We start from the raw sequence: 23,051 nt of genomic DNA on the forward strand, positions 1-23,051 counted from the left end.
CCTGAAACCTCTGCAATAGAGGTGCAAAGTCTGAACCACTGGACTACTAGGGAACTTCCCAAAACCTGTTTTGTTGTTGGGAAAATTTCCAAATTACGTAAAAGCAGAGACTACAAGTAACTACTCCAGACTACAAGTAACTACTCAGATCCAACAACCAATGCCTTGACATTCTTGTTTGATCAGGTACCCCCCAAACTTTTTTGAGGGGTTTCAAGTTTTCTGTAAAGCAAATCTCAGATATTATGTCCTTTGTACTTTAATATGCTTCTCAAAGGAAGGACAGAGGAAGGAAAATGTTTTCCTTTGTTTTCCTCATATGACCACAGTGCTAATATTACAGTTAAGAAAATAATGAACAATTCATAAATACCATCTATCACTTAGTCCATGTTTAAATTTTGAGACAATTTGCAAAACTGAGGAGTACTTTATAAATAGTGGGCCTTTTCTTTCTTTCTTTCTTTCTTTTTTTTACAACATCAGAGCTGACAGAGTTACAGGAATAAATTAGGGGAGCAGATATGGTACCCTCTTAGTTCAGTTCCGTTCAGTTCAGTCGCTCAGTTGTGTCCAGCTCTTTGAGACCCCATGAATTGAAGCACGCCAGGCCTCCCTGTCCATCACCAACTCCCGGAGTTCACTCAAGCTCACGTCCATCAAGTCAGTGATGCCATCCAGCCATTTCATCCTGTCTTCCCATTTTCCTCCTGCATCCAATCCCTCCCCGCATCAGAGTCTTTCTAATGAGTCAACTCTTCACATGAGGTGGCCAAAGTACTGGAGTTTCAGCTTTAGCATCATTCCTTCCAAAGAAATCCCAGGGCTGATCTCCTTTAGAATGGACTGGTTGGATCTCCTTGCAGTCCAAGGGACTCTCAAGAGTCTTCTCCAACACCACAGTTCAAAAGCATCAATTCTTCAGCGCTCAGCTTTCTTCACAGTCCAACTCTCACATCCATACATGACCACTGGAAAAACCATAGCCTTGATTAGACAGACCTTTGTTGGCAAAGTAATGTCTCTGCTTTTGAATATGCTATCTAGGTTGGTCATAACTTTCCTTCCAAGGAGTAAGCGTCTTTTAATTTCATGGCTGCAGTCACCATCTGCAGTGATTTTGGAGCCCAAATAAATAAAGTCTGACACTGTTTCCACTGTTTCTCCATCTATTTCCCATGAAGTGATGGGACCAGATGCCATGATCTTCCTTTTCTGAATGTTGAGCTTTAAGCCAACTTTTTCACTCTCCTTTTTCACTTTCATCAAGAGCCTTTTTAGTTCCTCTTCCCTTTGTGCCATAACCCTCTTAGACCCTCTCCATATATCCAATTGATTCAAACTAAGGTGGTGGAATCTTGTTGAGCTGAAAAAGCAAAATTTCTACTCCTTCAGTCCAGTAAAAGCAAAAGTGCTCTTCCCAGTTCAGCCCTGTGCTCCTATTCACAAGATTTTGTAAAGTACTGGAAGGTTGCTTCTAGCCACTCCAAGGGCTCATATCAGTCTCCCTCTAAAACATGGTGAATAAGAGACTCCATGTACATTCTAAGGGGGAACATTATGGTGTCCTCTTGTTTATATCAAAGGTTGGGAGAAAAAATGATGAGGTTTTGTACATTTGTACATGAGCCATCAATTGTTCATTAACTTTCTAAATGACCAGTCACAATCTACTGAATTTGGAAGAACTGCCAAAGATGAAACAGCTTTTCCTGCTCAACTGGAACTAAGGGAAAGTGGTTTGGGACACAGAGTGACAAGTCAGGGAAAGATAAAAATCACTGCAACTCTTAGTAGCTTGCCTAGAAAAGAGCTGGGTTTAATTTTATCTAATAGAGCTTCTCCTTGCTCAAAATGAGTGTTTTCTTATTAAAAGTAACATTTAACAATTTTCCCTAAGTTCCTGCTCTATTCTCAGGACTCACTATTTGAGCTCAAGTCACCCTCACAACCCTCTTAAGTTGATGTAATTATTCTTCTGACTTTTACTAATGAGGAAAGAAACAGAAGTGCAGGGAAGTTAAAAGGATACACTGCACAAGATTACACAGCCAGTTAGAATTGGAAGAGGTAGGGCTTGACCCCAGGGCCTCCATCTCCAGCCTGCATTCATCACCGCTCTGTGATACATACCACCTCGGGATGAAATGCTATGTTCTGTAGTCCACATGGGCTCATCTGATATCATTCCTTCCATTGCTTAACTCTGTCCCAAAACGTCTCCCATTGTCCTACTTACTCTCTGCTGACTCTCCTGTTTTTCCTAATAAAGTTGTGAGCTCCTTGAAAGCAAGGTCTGCTATGTCCCAACAGTGCTCAGTAAATGGCAGGCATTCATTAAATGTATGTAACAGAACCGGGACTCAATCCCAGTGCAAAATTTAAGAGGCCAATACCATGAATGATGGTTTAATGAAATGTTTATTGAAAACTCAGGGACTCCCCTGGTGATCCAGTGGTTAGGACTCTACCCTTCCACTTCCAGGGGGCACAAGTTTGGCCCCTGGTCAGGGAACTAAGATCCCCCGAGCTGTGTACCACGGCAAAAAAAAAAAAAAAAACACGAAGGAAAGAAAAATAAAAATCCGGATCAGTTACAGTGCCATGCTAAACCACACTAGAGTCAGAGGCCAAAGGAAAAATCAGCAATGGTGACCCCATCTTTAAAATGCTGATATTTTGGTCATAATACATCTTTTGTCTTAACTTTGATTTCTTTAAAATACTGCATTGAAATATTACTTTTCTTGATTATTGAGGTTTTTTGGCAACCCCACCCAACCTGCCTTAAATTTTTCTCCCAAGGTGAGCAGTTCACTTGCCTCATCCTAGTTTAGGTCCTGGGTATAACTGAATAAACGGTTGACTTCACACTCCAGTATCTACATTTGACAGTAGGGGAAACTGAAATCAATGTGCAGAGAAGTAGAACACTTTATTCAAGGCCACACAACTAAGTGGTGTCAGATTTTGGAACTTCTGGTATCTCAAACTTAGTATCTTAAAAAAGGAATTTATGCTTTAGCTAAGAATGACGAATAACACAGATAAATTAAATTCACAGGTAGGAAAAAAATGTGGGCCAATGATTTTAGAGGTTGCACTGAACTATGCATGATCAGCTACTTACATATAATACTGAAAAAACATACCTCTATTGCCATCATTTTAAAAGATTTTATAATAATTACTTAACTCAGTAAACATTTATTCAGTACCTACCATGGAGCTTTTCCTCTGTTATTTACTTAAATTTTATATTTATTTTTTTTTTGTTGAAGTGCAGTTGATTTATAATGTTGTGCCAATCTCTGCTTTACAATAAAGTGACTCAGTTATATACATATAGACATTCTTTTCTATATTCTTTTCCATTATGGTTTAACACAGGGTAAATATTGAATACAGTTCCCTGTGCTATACAGTAGGACTTTGTTGTTTCTTTTTTATTTAATAGAACTCGCAGTAGGCCATAAAATGACCTCAAAACATAGGTAATCAATTAATTTGTTAGATTAGCCTCTGGATAAACTAGCATTAAATGAAATGAATATGTTTTCAAGGCAGAATCTACTGTCTGGGCCATCAGGGAAGCCCATATATATATATATATATATGTTTACACGTACACATATATGAACACATGTTCCTGAGTCTTAACCACTGTACCACCAGAGAATTCTATAGTTGCTACTTTCTTTTTTTTAGTTCTATTTTTTCCACTTTTTTTTTTTTAAATCACACTTTATTTTGTATTGGAGTATAGCCAGTTAACAATGTTGTGATAGTTTCAGGTGGACAGCAAAGGGTAGTTGCTATTTTTAATGAGTAATGGAAAAGACAAAAGCAGCGACATATGGTAAAAGATAAAAGAGACATTGTTTCTAGGAAATTCTTTGCGTTTGTGCGAGTCATCTAAGGTTGCTTATCTCAGTCATTTCAAGCAGGTTTTTAATGAGCTATTGACCAACACTCCTAAAAAGCCCCTCAAAAAGCATGTTGTGCTATCAATGACTCATCATTAAACAAACATTCACTGAGCACCTACCATGTACCAGGTTGTGTGTTAGATGCTGGGGATACAGAGATGTGGAGTCAATGCCTGCTTTGAAGCATGGTGTAAGTGGGAGAAGGTCAACAGGCAAGAGTTCCAAGGTCTGTCAGGAGGATTCTTGGCAGACCTCTCAGAAGGGCCAGGAGCATGCCAGTTTGCAGCTGGGGTGTTTGAAAGTACCCAATAGATAACTCTGGCCAACCTGAAATGTGAATAACTTACAAAGATAAAACAAAGGAAGTTGGCAGGTAGAGAGAAAAATGTTAACTTCACCCTTGATAGAGCTGATACTGGAGAACATAGTGGCTGAGTTGGTAAAGAATCTGCCTGCAATGCAGGAGACCTGGGTTGGATCCCCGGCTTGGGAAGATCCCTGGGAGAAAGAAATGGCAACCCACTCCAATACTCTTGCCTGGAGAATTTCATGGATAGACAAGGACAGGCTGCAGTCCATGGAATTGCAAAGAGTCGGGACACAACTGTGTGACTTTCAGTTTTTTTCAGTTTCATATGCCAACAAGTGAGCTTCCCAATCAGAATTGGACTGATCCACCCACCCAGCATCCAGGGACAGAGCCTGCCCCTGGAGCACTGGAAGACAAGGACTGGGGCAGCTTGTACTCGGAACGTTAGGGTTTAGACAATCCATGTCCACATATTGTCTGTATGGTATAAACAGTGTGGTGGAAATGTGTAAACATGTATGAATGAACTTTACTCCTTAAAGCTAATCCTTAATTAATGCTTAGATTAATCCTTAGAGGTGGTTAGTTAGCATTTGAACTCACATTCCAGAGAAGTTTAAGCACTACAAATGTCATTATCTAAATCTATCGCCAGAAGATGTTAATAAATATGTTAGAGATACTTTTTCATTGCTGAAAAGACTGGTATTTGATATGTATATACATATATGGCATGCTAGAAAGATTATACTGGCCTAATGGTCCTCAGAGAAGTAAGGCAGCTCTCTTGGGTCTCTTCTATAAGAGACTCATTCCTTAGGGCTTTACCCTAATGACCTAATCACCTCCCAAAGGTCCCACCTTCTACTACCATCACCTTGGGAGTTAGATTTCAATATACAAATTTTGAGGGGACATAGTAGGGACAATGGCACCCCACTCCAGTACTCTTGCCTGGAAAATCCCATGGATGGAAGAGCCTGGTAGGCTGCAGTCCATGGGGTCGCGAAGAGTCAGACCCAACTCATCGAGTTCACTTTCGGTTTTCACTTTCATGCATTGGAGAAGGAAATGGCAACCCACTCCAGTGTTCTTGCCTAGAGAATCCCCGGGATGGGGGAGCCTGGTGGGCTGCTGTCTTTGAGGTCGCACAGAGTCAGACACGACTGAAGTGACTTAGCAGCAGTAGGGACAGAGGTTTGTAGTGTCATCTCTAGTTTCAACAGGTGAGCGCAATTCACAGAGAAGTATTCAGTCTATAAATATTTGTTGGGCCATTAATATATCAGTAGCAAATATACAGTAGTAACCCTAGGTGGTAGATGGTATTTCCAAAGATAACCACCAGTTTTCCAAGGGTAAAATTTTTTGCTGTATGCTATGTATATAGTGCCCAGAAACCAGGGGCCCCTTAAATATGTTTCTGATGTTCAGTAGATGATTAAGCTCTACATACACATTGCATTTGAGAAGGGAATGGCAACCCACTCCAAGACTCTTGTCTGGAGAATCCCATAAACCCAATGCCTGGCATGTGGTAGTTTCTCAATAAATACCTACTGAATAAATAAAGGCATAAATCTAGAAGAAGCACAATACCCCTCTGTGTTAGCTAGCCATTGCTGCATAGCAAATCACTCCAGACATCAGCATCTTAAAACAATGATCATTTATCTCACAGTTTCTGCGAGCGAAAAAGTCAGGAAGCAGCATGGCTGGGTGTTTCTGGCTCAGGGTCTCTCACAAGGTTGCAATCGAGGTGTCAGCTAGGACTACAGTCATTCAAAGCTTGATGAGGCAAGGAGACCCACTTCCAAAAATATTCACGAGGTTGTTGGCCAGAGTTGCCAATTCTTTCTCATGTTGGCTTCCTCATAGGGCTGCTCACACAGGGCAGCTGGCCTGCTCTAGAGCAGATGATCATGATGATGCAAAAGAAAGGCCACATTGCCCTTTATGACCAAGTCTCCAGTCACCATCACTTGGGCCTTATTCTGTTCATTAGAACCAAGTCACTAAGTTCAGCCACCACTTCAGGGAAAAGGATTACAAAATATCAGAGGATCACTGGGGACCATCCTGGAGGGCTACGTACCACACCTTGAGAATTGTTAACTGGCTGCAAATAGCAGCCTCCAAATGCTCAGACAAATGTGTTCTTTGCTGTGAAAGTGGTTATAAATTGTTTATCAACCTTTCTCTCGTAGTTTTGTGAACATGGTAACATGGTTACCTCTTTGCTTTTGAAATGCAAAGGGCACTTCAGCAGGTAAATGGACAGTGATAACAACTATTGCACTGCAAAGATTCCAGGTAGGTTCAGACGAATTGCTTTGAGAAAGTTTTGGTTCCCATCTTTTTTTAAATTAAAAAAAAAAATTTTTTTTTGGCTGCACAGCATGCGGAACCTTAGTTCCCAGACCAAGGATTGAACCCACATCCCCTGTGCTGGAAGCACAGAGTCTTAACCACTGGAGTGCCACGGAAGTCCATGGGTTCCTATCTTTGAAGCACAGGATTGTTCTTTGACTAGAATGCAAGTTCAGTTTGTATTTCTCAACCCCATCTTTACCAATTCAGCAAAGCTAGATAGACCAGTTTGAGCATTAAAAAGAAAAACTACTAATTCTGATAGCCCATTTTATTTAAACTCTTGGTCTAAGATGACCTGTAAAAACAAGCAAAGTATGAGGTTGCTGCAAATGTAATTGTGGTTTCAGACCACAAATTTTAAATCATTATAACTAGATTCAAACACATCTTTATGAATCAAAATAGAAACCATTACAATCAATGGATTTTTGCCAATGAGAAATAAGTTTGTTTGTTCCTGTAGCATAAAAATCTGTGCTTCACAAAAACAGAAATATAGACCAATGGAACAAGACAGGAGGTAAGAATATACAATGGGGCAAAGCCAACCTCTTCAGTAAGTGGTGATAGGAAAACTGGACAGCTACATGTAAAAGAATGAAATTAGAAAACTTCTTAACACCACACACAAAGAGAAACTCAAAATGTATTAAAGATCTGAATGTAAGACCAGGAACTATAAAACTCTTAGAGGAAAACACAGGCCGAACAGTCGATATCATAAATCAAAGCAAGATCCTCTATGACCCACCTCCTAGAGGAATGGAAATACAAACAAATGTAAACAAGTGGGACCTGATTAAACTTAAAAGCTTTTGCACAGCAAATGAAACTATAAGAAAGGTGAAAAGACAACCCTCAGAACAGGAGAAAATAATAGCAAATAAAACAACTAACAAAGGATTAATTTCCAAAATATACAAGCAGCTCATACAACTCAATACCTGAAAAACAACCCAATTAAAAAGTGGGAAAAGGATCTAAACAGACATTTCTTCAAAGGAGACACACAGATGGCTAAGAAAGACATGAATAGATGCTCAATATTACTCATTATGAGAGAAATGCAAATCCAAACTACAATGAAGTATCACCTCACACCGGTCAGAATGGCCATCATCAAAATGTCTACACACAGGAGAGGGTGTGGATAAACACTTGCACTGTTGGTGGGAATGTAAGTTGATACAGTCATTATGGAAGCCAGTATGGAGATTCCTTAAAAAACTAGCAATAAAACCACCATATAACCCAATAATCGCACTGCTAGGTATATACCCTGAGGAAACCAAAATTGAAAAAGACACATGTACCTCAGTGTTCACTGCAGCACTATTTACAACAGCTAGGACATGGAAGCAACCTAGATGTCCATCGACAGATGAATGGATAAAGAAGTTGTGGTACATATACACAATGGAATATTACTCAGCCATAAAAAGGAACACATCTGAGTCAGTTCCAATGAGGTGGATGAACCTAGAGCCTATTATACAGAGTGAAGTCAGTCAGAAAGAGAAACATAAATACCATATATTAACGCATATATACGGAATCTAGAAAGATGGTACCACAGAATTTCTTTGCAGGGCAGCAATGGAGAAACAGACTCATGGACATGGGGAGAAGGCAGGAGATGGTGAGATATATGGTGAGAGTAACATGGAAACTTACATTACCATATGTAAAACAGATAGGCAAAGGGAGTTTGCTGTATATCTCAGGGATCTCAAACAGGGTCTCTGTACCAACCTAGAGGGGTGGGATTGGGAAGGAGATGAGAGGGAGGGTCAAGAGGGAGGGGACATATGTATACTTATGGCTGATTCATGTTGAGGTTTGAAAGAAAACAACAAATTCTGTAAAGCAATTATTCTTCAATTAAAAAATAAATTTTAAAAATCAATGAATAATTTTTAAAAAATCTGTGCTTCAGGATTTGATTAAATTCTTGGAAAGCATTTTCTGCCTCCTGCTGGTTGTGGAAGCCCTTCCCCCACAAAACGTTGTCAAGATGCTTGATGAAGTGGTGGGCGGTTGCCAAGAAGTCAGGTGAATATGGCGGATGAGGCAAAACTTTTGCGCCAACCTAATATCACTATTATCAGGAATTTCTGATGGAAAGTGATTGGTGTTTGCCAAACAACAAAACATGTATTTGGTTCAGGGAAGGGTGGAAAAGTTTTTTTTTTCTCTTGGGTCCAAAACACACACACTTTCTGACACACACAAAAATCAAAGTAAAGAAAATTAAATGCTTTTTATTCATGAATTTGCCACACAGAGATATTGGGTGAGTTAGTCAGAGGCAAAAGTGGTCTCAGGTGAATTTTTTCTAGTGGGTAAACATACATAGCCATTTGGTGGGATGGAGATAGGGGCCTTCCGTCTATTTATAGCCCACAGTCTGCAGCCTCAGCCAGTGCCTGCACAAATGTGCTCAATGGAAAGTCTCTTTGTGCTGAATCCAAAGCTTCAAAAGAAGCAATTAAATGTTCATGAGAAGTAAACATGGAAAAGTGGAAAAAGCAATTTTCTCCTTACAGACCATTTGAATAAAACTCGGTATCAAAGATGACTGAAGAGAAACTTTCCCGATGACACTGTGGGTGTGAACATTTTCATAGAGATTTTCCCTAAAAACAGTTTTGCACAATAGCTGCCAAACCTGTCCCAGATGTTCCACATCAGTCTTCTGAGATGGTATCTTCACTGAGGTCAGCGAAACTCTAGCTGAATTGCCTTAAATCCTGTACCTCCAAGACCAAATGCAACTTAGGCCTTAGGAATTTTGTACCACCTTGGCCAGTTCTGTGTGGCTGGTAATCTTAGCCACCAAAAAAAAAAAAATGCTTTTAAATCATTTCTATGTAACAATTAGATTAAAATTTGTCCTTTGAAGTCTGCTTCCAGTTGGCATTTTGGATATCACTTAAATTGAATCTCTGCTTTTGTGCTCATATGTTGGGCCACGTGGCCTATTAAAGGTTTTTTTTTTTTTTTTTTTTTAACCAAATTTCATTTTAGTATTGTTAAAACAGTAACACTAAAAAATGAGACTATGAGTATGTAGTGCCAAGTCAATCCAAATAGCAATTCTGATTTAGAATTGATGAAGTGTAAGATCCTAACGGTAGCTAGCTATTATAAACATATGTTCTATGTCAAGACAAGCTCTCAGCTACAGAATTCTAAAAATCCTAAAACTCCATCTCCTAAGGTACCAGCAAAGAGGAAAGGGATTTTTAATCTGAGAGCAGAGTAGCAATGGAGTTGCTGGATACCAGGGGAGGAATCTGAGTCATCACAGCAGGAAAGTTAAAGGACAGTGCATTACACAGGGTTCTATGGCTTCAGAGAACACTAGTCTAAACTATATTTTTAAAACTTTCTTCCCCCAGTCCTAAAATTCATCCAGGAGAAAGAGGCTGGTTTAACTGCAAAGCAGAGAAAATTGATCAGCCTAGAGGGCTGGTCCTATTCGGAGAGGTCGAATGGCATCTTGCTGATGACCTCCCCATTCTCATTGACTATGGTGTCGTAGGCCCAGCGGCGGTTGCAGCGGCAAATGGGCCCGCACTTGGTGGAGTTACACTTGGGGCACGGGTAGAAGCAACCCAGGCAGTCTTCATCAAGGCAGTCACACAGGTCAGCCTCATTGAAGGTGAGCCTGCCCTTTTTGTCATACTTGTTGCCTTCGCGTTTTACAGAAACAAACTCATTCTTCTTTGCCATTTGCCCTTTCTTTATCTGCTGCCTTATTTCAGGATTAAAGTTGGCTACCTGAGGCCCGGGATTTTGAAATGACAACCGTTTTAACTGCCGATCCAACCGTTTCTTTTGCTTCAGTTCCTTCTCACTTGGTTTCTCAGGAGAACTTTGACGTGCAGGTCTCTCTCGCACGGAACTGCTCTTTTCTGCTTGTTCACTCATTTCTGCTCACCTGGGGACACAAACAAAGTCAGCAACCATTTGTGGGAGCTCAGTCAACCATGAGGACGCTGGAGCTGGTAAAAGTCATTTCAGAATGGGCCTATTAAGTTTTTACTTCAAACCTGGCTTAAGTGGATAGGAGCAAGTTTATCAACACACCAACAAATCTTTGGACAAAAGTGCTTTTATCAGATAGTATTTCCTCCTTTATTTAACCATCTCTTTTGTCTATCAAATGTTTAAATAACCATGTTTGTCTAGACTAGTACTTCTCAAACATTAATGTGCATATGAATCGTTTCATGATTATGATTATGATTAACTAGATTATGATTCAGTTAGGACTGGGGTGGGGCCAGAGAGTCTACCTTTCTAATGTATTCCCAGATTATACTGATATTGCTAATTCCAAACCTGCTTTGAGTCTCAAGGGCCTAGAGCTAAACCAATAGTGATTAGGGGCAAAAATTGCTTTGCTTGAATAGAAACCCAGTTATTCTTCTTCAGTGAGTGGCCCTAGGATAGAAAAACAACAGGTTTTTATGTAAAGAATCTCTTTCTCTCCACAGTCCCCCCCCCCCCCACCGCCCCCACACAAGGCAAACTCTTGACTTTTCCTCCAGCTAAATTGGTTTGAACAAAGAAAATACTGTTTGAACCACTTCAGATCAATAAACGTAGTCCTTGTTTCTGAGTGTAGTAAGTCATGGAAATTGGATGGGCATTTTTAGCAATTGCCTTTTCTCTTTAAAACATCAGCACTTTAGCTGTGGTTTATTTATTTCATTGGAAGTGACCTCCAATTCTTCTCAGGAAACACTCTACAAGCTACTTTAAGGTAATTCATCATATTGAATTAGTGATTGATTTTTAAAAGGCTTTCTAAAGTCAGTACATTCTCAAGGACTTTCAGTGTCATTTCGTGTCTCTCCATGTCTCACTGTCTCCGTCTGTATGTCTCTTCCCTCACCACTGCCCCCATCCCTCTCTTTCTCTCCTAATTGGCCCATGTCCTACAGACTCCACAAAGCTTCCCAAACTACTGATAATTGAAAGTAGAGAGGCAGAGGACGCCCATTTCTTTAAGGATGTTCTGCCTAGCTTCAAGAAGCAAACTGGCCGAAAGGAAGAGAGAGGATGGGGCATCAGCTGTGAGAGGATCACCATACTAGAGAAAAATTCCCTTTGCTTCTCACTGGAGAGTTTCAGGCAGTTCCAGAGGACTGGCCACACTCTGTTTGATCCATACTACTAATTTCATACAACAGGTTCCCTTTTAGGTGTTCCTTGTCACTTGAACGATCTAGTGTCTACAGAGAGGGAAAAGCAAATGATTCCCCTGAATCTGTCTCTTGAATTGCATTTATTTGCCAGGATCTTTTTGAGTAAATACCCAGGACAGAAATAATACAGTTTAATAATTTCTAAGTTACTCCAATGTCTTGGCAGGTCTAGAATATTTAGTTGTTTAGTTACTCTTATTCTTTGAGTTGTAATTTCATAGTTGACTATTTACCTTACTTTTCTTGGGGGAAAAAAAGGGTAGCAGCTACCCTTCTGATACATTACTCTAGACAGAGGAGCCTCAGGCATCACACTGCCAGGGATCAGATACTAGCACTGTCTTCACCACTAACTATCTGACTTTAACTTAAGATGACTTCAGTTGCTTAACCTCAGTTTCCTCATCTGAAAATGGGGATACTAATAGTACCTTCTCTATGGGTATGCCCTCAATTAGGTGCAGTGAGAACTTCAAAGATGATATAAGACCAGGTTTCTGCCGGCAAAGGTTTGGCAATCTCCACTGGAGAGATCAAGTGTCTGCAGCTCACTACAAGGACAGGGAAAGGTGTTCCAGTTCAGATTCAGAGAACCTTATGGGGGATGGGGGTGGGGGTGGGGTTCATAATAATCAAATATCATTAGAGGCATCCCTATTTAGAACTAAGGTTTTTATCTTTTTTCTGCACCCCTCCCCCCAGTTTAGTGAGGTGCTCAGTCACTCAGTTGTGTCCGACTCTTTGCAACCCCATGGACTATAGCCCTCCAGGCTCCTCGTTCCATTTTCCAGGCAAGAATATTGGAGTGGGTTGCCATTCCCTTCTCCAGAACTAAGCTTTACATCTTAAAGTATTCCAGTTCATCCCCATAATGGTAAAAAAAAAAAGAGTGTGTGTGTGTGTGCATGTGCAAATTTGCCACCATAATTCAGTCTAAAGCCACTATTTTTTTCCATTCATTCAACAAATATTGATCTGGAGTCTATCATATATGCTAGGAATTGTGCCCTATTTATTGCAGTCACAATTGCACACACAAGTCCAGAGTCCTTCAAGCAGTGGCCTTTACAAAAATGAATGCTACTGCTGCTAAGTCACTTCAGTCTTGTCCGACTCTGTGCGACCCCATAGGTGGCAGCCCACCAGGCTTTGCCATCCCCGGGATTCTCCAGGCTAAAACACTGGAGTGGATTGCCATTTCCTTCTCCAATGCATGCAAGTGAAAAGTGAAAGTGAAGTTGCTCAGTCGTGTCTGACCCTTCATGACCCCATGGACTGCAGCCTACCAGGCTCCTCCGTCCCTGGGATTCTCCAGGCAAGAGTACTGGAGTGGGGTGCCATTGCCTTCTCTGTACATGATACTAACAGGATATAAATCAAGTACAGTCCAAAACCCAGTTACTGAAGGACACAAAAGAAAATGTGAAAAAACAAGGGAAAGAGCTTGATGGCCTGGTGAAAAGAACATTTTGTGATAATTTTAAGTACTTTACTCATTCATATCACATGACAAATTCCATCTTTATGTGTGTAATGATTTCTATTATTTAATTTTACCAAACGAAAGGATGATCTGAGACATTTTCTACAAAGATACTTGTATGATTCACCATCTATCCTGCTTTTTCATTCCTATGCCCCCAAATTATCCTCAGTATGAATACGTTGAAACCACTTATGCCTTTGGGCATACATACCTGGTCTTCTTACTAGGAATGGTAGCCCTGATTTCGATACAACTCTCTCTCATACTTCAATAAACCCTTTCCTTACATATTCTCTCATAACAAAGACCTGTTCTAAGTTGTTTACAATGTAACCACGGCCATCATTTACTTTACCTTTGCAATTATTTCTATCATCACGATATAATATGTGACAATGTGTTTGTGTATATGGAGGAAGCAAAGCTTCTATCAGATGTGCAACTAGAAATAAGTGACTTACAAATACCATGCATCTGAAATACAAAGAATAGAGATGAACTTCATGTATTTGAGATCCTCCTTCAGAGGCCTATCTCTGCTTCCACTCAGTTAATCAAATGCAGATAACTTCATGGACCCAATGATACCCAGAGCGATACAGAGGTGGGGGTAAAGAAGTCAGGACATCAGAGTAGCTGAGAGTTTCTGGGAAGTCTTGAATATGCAAATTCAGATTTCACCTTGGCCTGGAAATATGCCAAGCACATTGGTAGAAGTCTGAAGATGTGACATGCCTGAGGATTGTGGGGAGAGTTATGGTGTATATACTCATAACATCACACATGTCAGATACATTAAAAAATATAGAAACAAAAATGAATAAATTGGGGTAAAAATCTTTCACTCTTCAATTAAGGAAAATATCTGTGTAGGCCAATTTTAAGGCACAGTATTTGTTTTTGAAACAGGCATCAAGACTGGTGGAGAAACTCAAAGTTTAGTTATGAATAGCTGTGAACCAAACACAAAACTTATTCTCAGTAAAATAAAATAGAATCAGGTTACAATGAGAGCTTTTACTGCAGGAGCACTGTAATAGCTCAATTTGCTGGATACTACAAGTAAAATCACCAGGCAGCTGAACAGATGTGGCTATTTTATGTTCAGCTATAGCACACTCAAGGCTTCCCTGGTGGTTCAGACGGTAAAGCGTCTGCCTACAATGCGGGAGACCCGGGTTCAATCCCTGGGTCGGGAAGATCTCCTGGAGAAGGGAATGGCAACCCACTCCAGTATTCTTGCCTCCCCCGCCCCCCACCCAAAAAAGGGGATCAAAGAAATATTGCGCTTCCCTGGTGACTCAGAGGTTAAAGGGTCTGCCTGCAGTGCTGGAGATCCAGGTTTGGCCCCTGGGTCAGGAAGATCCCCTGGAGAAGGAAATGGCAACCCACTCCATTACTCCTGACTGGAGAATCCCATGGACAGAGGAGTCTGGTGGGCTTCAGTCCACGGGGTCAAAAAGAGTCGGGACACGTTATTATATACTGGAGAAGAGATGATGTCATTTGGAGCAAATCATAAGAGACAGCGCCCATACATTAAAAAGTTGTTGAAAGGGTAAAGAGAAGGGGTTGAATTTAGACAAAGATCTTGTTATTTTGACAACTGGCATATAGTATAGTCTGTTTTTGCTGATTTTCACCAGCTCTTGCTTCTGTTTGTCTTCCTAAATAAAATTAGAGGTGTTCTTGCAAGCAGAATTTAAGAAGGCTTCTGGTGAATTCTAGACTGTCACTGAGAAATGTGTCCCTCATCACAAATACCTGGAGTGGGGGAGGATCCAGAAGGCTGCCACGCCCACAGAATTGCTTTTCTGTGCCTGAAAGGAATGCTGGAGCAGTTCTACAAAGGAGGCCAGACAAGTGCTTACAAATGAGGCACAAGGTAGAGTTCCTAAGGGATCCAACTACTTATTTCTTCCCTCCTTACCCACCCTTCATTTCTCCTCTGTTGACACTCTGCAGAAGGGAAGTGTGGAAGAATGTATTATTTGTTCATAATTTTTCCTTCTATTCTCTGTATTGTGCCATAGTTTCACTAGGTAGATTACACTTCTCCATCCCATTGCCCTTGAAATTCGCCATATGACTTGCTCAGGCTAAGGGAAAATGGGCACAAGTGATCAATAATGAGTTCTGCACTGAGATATTAAAGGGCATTGCATATTTCTGCCAAGTTATTCTTGTATTTCTGTCATCTGCCATAAGAAGTGCATACCCCAGGAAGCTGCTGACTGCAAAATGAGACACATATGAACAGACCTCAGTCTGATTCATAGCCTTAAGCAGAGCTGCCATAAGTGACACACAGACACATGAGCAAGAACATCAGTGGTATCTTAGTCAACCAGTAAGATTTAGGGGTGGGGTGTTTGCTATGCAGAAGCATCATAGCTTTAGAGGAATAACACATGAGGGTAACAGCCATTTACTTGGGACTCACTCTTTGCCAAGCACCACTAACATTAGCTCCTTTAAATCTACAAAATTTCCTTCTGAGATCTGCTAATGCTTCCATCTTTCATGAAACATCTGCTCAGAGAAGGCAAGGACTCATAGCTAACAAGTGGCTGAGCCAGAAACTCAAATTCACATGTACCCATGTTCAAATATTGCATTGGCCGAAAAGTTCATTTGGGTTTCATTTTGGGTGACATTTCATGGAAAAACCAGAATGAACTTTTTGGCCGACCCAATACAATGATTGTTCCATGGCTTTTTCCTATTTTTCCTGCAGTTGAAACCACAGGTGATAGCAACACCACCACATAAAGCATAATTTCACTCTTTTATGAAGGGCACTTTCCCGGGTCTTTTTTCAATCCAATTCCTAATTGGGATACTTAAGTTCTGTTTAGCTCTGCTCTGGATTGAATCATAGCCCATGAGATTTGAAATGGTAAGTCTTCAGTTCGGAAAATATTGTGCTTTAGAAACCACAGGAGGGCTTAAAATAGACTGGAATATTCTGAGGTTATAGGTAAGAGAGAAAATGTACCAGATAAAAACCAGTTGAGCCAGTGTTTTGAACTTTTCTTGACTAAACCAGACAGACTCCACAGAAACTACTCAGGATCCTCCCTGTGACCCCACTGCAAGAGACAACCATTCAGAAAGCACCGCCAGGATTGTTGCAGTGACACTGAGAAGGAAATATTTCCCGTCTCTGGCTGCCCATTAGAACCACTTGGAGACCTTGAGAAAGAAAAAAATTCTGGGCCCTGCTGACAAACAAACATAATCAACATTTCTGGGTGAGAAGCTGAGCATTTTTTTTTGGTGGGGGAAATGTGAATTTTTTAAAGTTCTCCAGGTAATTTTATTTTCTTTGACCACACTGAGTCATGTGCGGGATACTAGTTCCCAGATCAGGGGACAAACACTGGTCACTCACCCACCCCCGTCTACAGTGGAAGCTTAGAGTCCCAACCATTGGACCACCAGGGAAGTCCCCCCAGGTGAGTCTAATAGGCAGCCAGAGTTGTGACCCACTAAGCTACACTGGTGGAGAAGGCAATGGCAACCCACTCCAGTACTCTTGCCTGGAAAATCCCATGGACAGAGGAGCCTGGTAGGCTGCAGTCCATGGGGTCGAGAAGGGTCAGACATGACTGAGCGACTTCACTTTCACTTTTCACTTTCATGCATTGGAGAAGGAAATGGCAACCCACTCCAGTGTTCTTGCCTGGAGAATCCCAGGGATGGTGGAGCCTGGTGGGCTGCTGTCTAGGTTCTCACAGAGTTGGACATGACTGAAGTGACTTATCAGCAGCAAGCTACACTGGTGGCTCAGATGGTAAAGAATCTGCCTGTGATGCCAGAGAGACCTGGGTTCAATCCCTGGGCTGAGAAGATCCCCTGGAGGAGAGTGTGGCAACCCACCACAGTATTCTTGCCTGGAGAATTCCGTGGACAGAGGAGCGTGGAGGGCTACAGTCCATGGGGTCGCAAAGAGCTGGACACAACTGAGCAGCTAAACACAGTGCAAGCTGTAATAGAAGATGGGCTTCCCTGGTGGCTCAGTGGTAAAGAATCCACCTGCTAATGCAGGAGATGTGGGTTCCATCCCTGGGTGGGGAAGATCCCCTGGAAGAGGGCATGGCAACCCACTCCAGTATTCTTGGCTGGACAATCCCATGGACAGAGGAGCCTGGTGGGCTGCAGTCCACGGGGTTGCAAAGAGACACGACGGAGCGACTCAACAACAACAACAAAAGCTACAAGATGGACACGGAAAATGTATTTGCTGATTTGCTGATATTTAACATTAAAAGCCAATTCCAGCCAATGAATCACTCATGGAGACTGGAGTGTCAGCTTTGCATGTCTTTGAACTTCCTACCTACTCTCCTATCATCATTCTTTACCATTTCTCTTTCCTCCGTGGAATATTTACTGAATGTATAGTTATTTAATGAAATCCACATGTATGTTAATTCCTAAAGTGGAGTTTTCCAAGGGCTAGACTGTAAAAGTTTATAGAGTTTGTAAAGAATTCACTAAAACTGTTATTTGCTAACTTAAAGAGGAGAGATGTCAGTGGCTTCATGGGCCAAATAAATAAAGCCCAGATTGTCATTTATAGTGATTGTATACATGGTTCATACTCTCCTAAGAATATTTTGGAGCACTGACATTCTAGTTTAATTTGCACATACAAGTTCCCAAGGATTACCTGTGACTGGCATAGCCCGAGATGGAGACATGCATGCTATCTTGCTCCTGCATACAGAGACCCCTTGTGGCACTTATCTGACTGCCTCCCAGGATATGTGGGAAACTTTCTATTTCTTTTACAGTAAGATACGCAACTCTCTTACTGCACTGGTGGCAACTGATTTTTTTTCGATGCATTTGAGTGAAAGTAGTATCTAAGATTTATGGAGTATTGTCTATGTGCCAGGCACTATCCTTAGTGTTCTACATGCATTAACTCATTTAATCCTTAACTCTATGAGGTAGATGATCTAGTTATTGTCCTCATTTTACAGAAGAAAAAAACTGAGGCACAGAAAAATTAAGTAAGGTGTCTAAGGTCACACACCTAATAAAGGATGAAGCAGGAATTTGAACCCAGAAAGTCTAGTTCCAGAATCTGGATTTTGAGCCACTAGAAATACCACGGAGAAGGCAATGGCACCCCACTCCAGTATTCTTGCCTGGAAAATCCCATGGACGGACGAGCCTGGTAGGCTGCAGTCCATGGGGTTGCTAAGAGTAGGACACGACTGAACGACTTTAGTTTCACTTTTCACTTTCATGCATTGGAGAAAGAAATGGCAACCCACTCCAGTGTTCTTGCCTGGAGAATCCCAGGGACGGGGGAGCCAAGTGGGCTTCCGTGTCTTGAAGGGACTTAGCAGCAGCAGCAGCAGCAACAGCAGCGATACCACATCCCTTAGTAGGTAGGGAAGTGATCTGAGTACATTTTAGGAGAGGCTGTAGAGCAACCAGTAGTCTCATCACTGCTAGTGGAAGTGCAAACTGGTACAACCACAAAGAAACTGTTTGCTAACAGTTGATACCTACTAAAGCTGAACACCTGCTTACCCTATGACCCAGTAATTCCTGGGTACATATCCCAAAGCAGTGCATAAGTGTGTTGATAAAAGGACATGAATTTGGGTGTTTGTAACAGCACTGAACTGGAAACTACCCAAAGGTCCATCAACAGGAAAGCAGATAAACACATTCTAGTGTATTTATATTGCTGTGCAGCAATGAGAAGAAACAATGTATCACTACACAGAGTAATAAGGAAGGCTCTCACAAACAGAATGCGGACTCAGAGAAGTCAAGAAAAAAGAGAACAGGCTATAAGTTTCTACTGTATAGAGTACAGAGGCAGGCAAAAGGAATCTCTGCTATTAGGGGGTCAGGCTATTGGTTACCCCAAGGGGGAGAAGCTGTGTCTGGAATGAGTATTTGGGGGAGGGGGCTTCTGGGGTTGTGGGTAAAGATTTATTTACTTATTTGTGCTATGTGGCTTGTGGGATCTAGTTCCCAGACCAGGGATTGAAACCATGCCCCCTGCAGTAGAAACACGGAGTCCTAACCACTGGACTGCTAGGGAAATCCCAAGTCCTCTCTATTGATGTGGATATTGGCCACAGCATGTTTCAAGTTCTGAAAGTTCAGTGAGCATTACATTTAGGTTACATGCACTTTTCTGTATGTACACTGTTTATCAATAAAAAATTTGCAAGGGTACTGAAAGTGAAAGTGAAGTCGCTCAGTTGTGCCCGACTCTTTGCGACCCCATGGATAGTAGCCTGCACCAAGCTCCTCAGTCCATGGGATTTTCCAGGCAAGAGTGCTGGAGTGGATTGCCATTTCCTTCTCCAGGGGATCTTCCCAACCCAGGAATCGAACCCAGGTCTCCCGCATTGCAGGCAGATGCTTTACCTGTGATCAAATATTACCTAGGAGATTTCATTGAATATTTTCAAATAAACAATGCATATTTAAGGAAAGCAGTCATTCCAGGCAATTAAAGAGTAAGTTTCTACTATCTCTAGTTCTTCCCCCACTTTCCTGCTTTTTATCACAAATGCCAACCTGATGATTTACTAACAATAAGAGGAAATGATCAACTGGGTCAGGTATCTGGAACGGGTTCAGTGTGCCTGCCTCCAGACAGGAGTTCAAAGGCAGGGTAACTAATGAGAGTTGTGTGAAGCTATGGTTGGTAGGAGGTATCAAAACAAAGGGTCCCTGGCTCACTCCGTTTGCATCTCCTGGAGAACTCACGAGGGTGTGGAAATAGCTTTCTTTTGTAAAAATCTTTAAGAATGAGGAAACTGAGGTCTGCGCTAAGAAGTCACTGACTCCACATGACACTCTGCCTAAGGGCAATCCCCTCTGAGGAGAGAGTCCTCACTGGAAGCAGGTGGACCAGCTCACAGTAGGAATTCTCACTACTCCTGCTCACGTGTGTAAGCAACTCATCAGCCACCCCTTTATATTTGAGGGGTAGAGCCCAATCCACCATGGCCTGTTTATCCCACTTCTGCCTTGGAGAGAAAGACTTCATTAACTGTCACAAAGGCAATGCTTTACCAGTGAAAGTGCCACTTTCTTTTTGCCTAAAAAGTATGCCTACAAAAACCTTTCATCACTATAGATTCTGTCAGCCAAGTTCTTTCTGGTAAGTTCTACAGGGAAGAACTATTGATTTCTAGCTCAAAAATTATAATTAAAACAGCCACAAAATTCACCTCTATTATCAGGCAAGACTTGAACCTGGCCATCTTACTAGGTTTTCTTTTTCTTCCTCTGTGCACTGCACAGAATTATGGATAACTAAATATAAGATAACTTTGGCAAATACTTTTCTTAGAATTCTGCTGATTATTCTCAGGGGGAAAGTTGTATGCAAAGAAAGTAGGTTGACTTAGTTACTAAGTTTACTCATCAATCATTTAGTGAATTTGCTCCAGGTCTTATTTCCAGTTGCATTTTAAATTTCAGTCTATTTTCAGGATCAGATTTATTCCCCCCTTCCTCTCCTCATCACCCCTCCCACCACAGAAGCCATGCTGGATTTACCCTTAGTCCCACTAAGCCCTTGTGAGAAAGAAAGACTTCTGGTGAGAAGTGATGAGGGAGGAAGGGAAGAGCAGAAGTGTCCGACTCTGAGACCCCATGGACTGTAGCCGGCCATGCTCCTCTGCCTATGGAATTTCCCAGGCAAGAATACTGGAGTGGGTTACCATTTCCTTCTCCAGGAGATCTTTCCAAGCCAGGGATTGAACCTGTGTCTCTCACATCTCCTGCATTGGCAGGCAGGTTCTTTACCACTGAGCCATAAGGGAAGCCCGTCCTGGCCTTACCTGAGTTGATTTAGGGTCCCTTTCATCTGAGAGGCAAAAGAGGAAAGATCTCTGGATAGAGGGGTGACGGAAGACAAATTCTTAACCTGGTGTCTGCCCTGTGCCTCATCTGATGAGAGTTCTGGGGCCCCCTAGAGGGAGGGGTCAGTGCCTAATGGCTGAAGGTGCTCTGTTCATCAGAGGTTCTGACATGTTGGGCCCAAGAAGGGGTCAGGTGATTATTTTGCAGAGGAGATACAGCATGAAAAGAAAATTTCTCAAGATAAAGTAAAAAAGGGCAAGAAGGGTTATGCTCCCCAGACCTACTCTTTCTGAGACCATCACATAGCACTGGGGCTATAGGACCTTAAAGTGAGTGCTGGAGAATGGTAAGTCATAGAAGAGAAAGAGAAATAGGTGCCTACCTTGCAACCACGAAGTACCAATAGGTACGTGAAAACAAACACAGCTCAGAAGAACATGGACAAGCGTTTTCCTAACTACCTGTAAGATACTTGCCCTGTGAAGTCCCAGGGGCACCGAGGAATTTCTAGTGGCAGTTGGAAGAGCAAGCCACTCAAAATGGCTGTGTTCTTGCTCTCTGTCTCTCCCCGGTCTGACTAGTGCCTACTCCACCTACACCCTACTCACAGGACAAACCTTCCCACCTCCTTGCCCCACGGCCCAGCTACCTATAGCTTAGCAAACGGCTGATGAGGAGTCGGCCCCTCAACTGCTTTCCGCGATCAGCCGTTGCCACGCAACGGTAGACTTGGGTGCCACGAGTATGGGTTCTTATGTGATGATGCGTGGGCGCTTGTGTGCGCATGTGTTGTGCGCATGCGTACTTGCAAGGTCGTCCGCGAGCGTGTGCGAGTGCCTGATTGCGTGCATGGGTGCGTGGGTACCTATGTGCTTGCGTGTGTGGGTGCATGGCTGCGTGCTTGGCTGCCTGCGTGCTTAAGCAGGTGCCTGAGCGCGTGCGTGCATGGGCCCCTGTGTGCGTGGGTGCCTGCATTACTGCACGCATGCATGTTCAGCCATGTCCCAGTCTTTGACTGTAGCCTGCTAGGCATTCTCCAGACGAGCGTAGCCATTTCCTTCTCCAGGGCATCTGCCTGGCAGGGATCACCTGAGGTCAATTCCCATACAATTGGTAATCCTGGTTTCCCCCAGCCACCAGCAGTGAATCCTGCCAACGTGTCCGTCCTGCCTGCTTGCTCCAGCGTTGCACACGGTGGGATGTTGTTCCAGGACCTTGCTGGAGACAGGCAGGGTCCTCCATCAGGTAAACCATGATGTCTTCGTCTCTGTCGCTGACTTAGGGCCCTTTCTTTGGTCGTGAAACTGGGCAAGTGAGGCCTTGCTGGCCTGTGGGATGCAGCAGAACAGTAGTTTGGGGCTAGGAATCCTTAATTTGGGCATAAATGTGTGTTTTGTAAATTTTATTTAGTTAATATTTTGTTGTGCTGGATTTTTGTTGCTGCTCAGGGGCTTTCTCTAGTTGGGGAGAACTGGGGCTTCTCATTGCAGTGGCTTCTCTTGCAGAGCACTGGCTCTAGGGCACTTGGGCTGAGTAGTTGTGGTTCACTGACTTAGTTGCTCCAGGGCATATGGACAGGGAGGGATTGAACCAGTGTACCTGCATTGGCAGATGGATTCTTTTCCACCACGTCACCCGGGAAGTCCAGTTTGGGCATAAAAATGTGACATCATTCATACCCAAACTGCCAAGATCTGGGAATATTTTAATTATTGCACAGTAGGGTGTGTTGCCCACTGTCCTTGCAGAAGATTATACAGATGGTGTTTTGTCAAACTACTTCCATTATATTAAGGTGCTCTGTGGAAAGAATATTCACTAATCAAAACAGTTTGAGAATACTGGATTAAATAACATTAAGTAGATGTCTTTACTGAAAACCT

At 42.2% G+C, this 23,051-nt stretch overlaps 1 pseudogene across 1 annotated transcript; it reads right to left on the minus strand.

The window, feature by feature from the left end:
* Positions 1 to 8,853: 8,853 nt before the first annotated feature.
* Positions 8,854 to 10,570, minus strand: LOC147339858 (ARL14 effector protein-like pseudogene; annotated as a pseudogene). Its single transcript, XR_015158826.1, has one exon. The product of XR_015158826.1 is annotated as an ARL14 effector protein-like pseudogene (transcript).
* Between the last annotated feature and the right edge of the window lie 12,481 nt (positions 10,571 to 23,051).

Source organism: Bos grunniens, chromosome X (assembly GCF_055505025.1).
Source record: "Bos grunniens cultivar Pamir isolate PY7600 chromosome X, Bosgru_T2T1.0, whole genome shotgun sequence".
NCBI classification, from domain to species: Eukaryota; Metazoa; Chordata; class Mammalia; order Artiodactyla; family Bovidae; genus Bos; species Bos grunniens.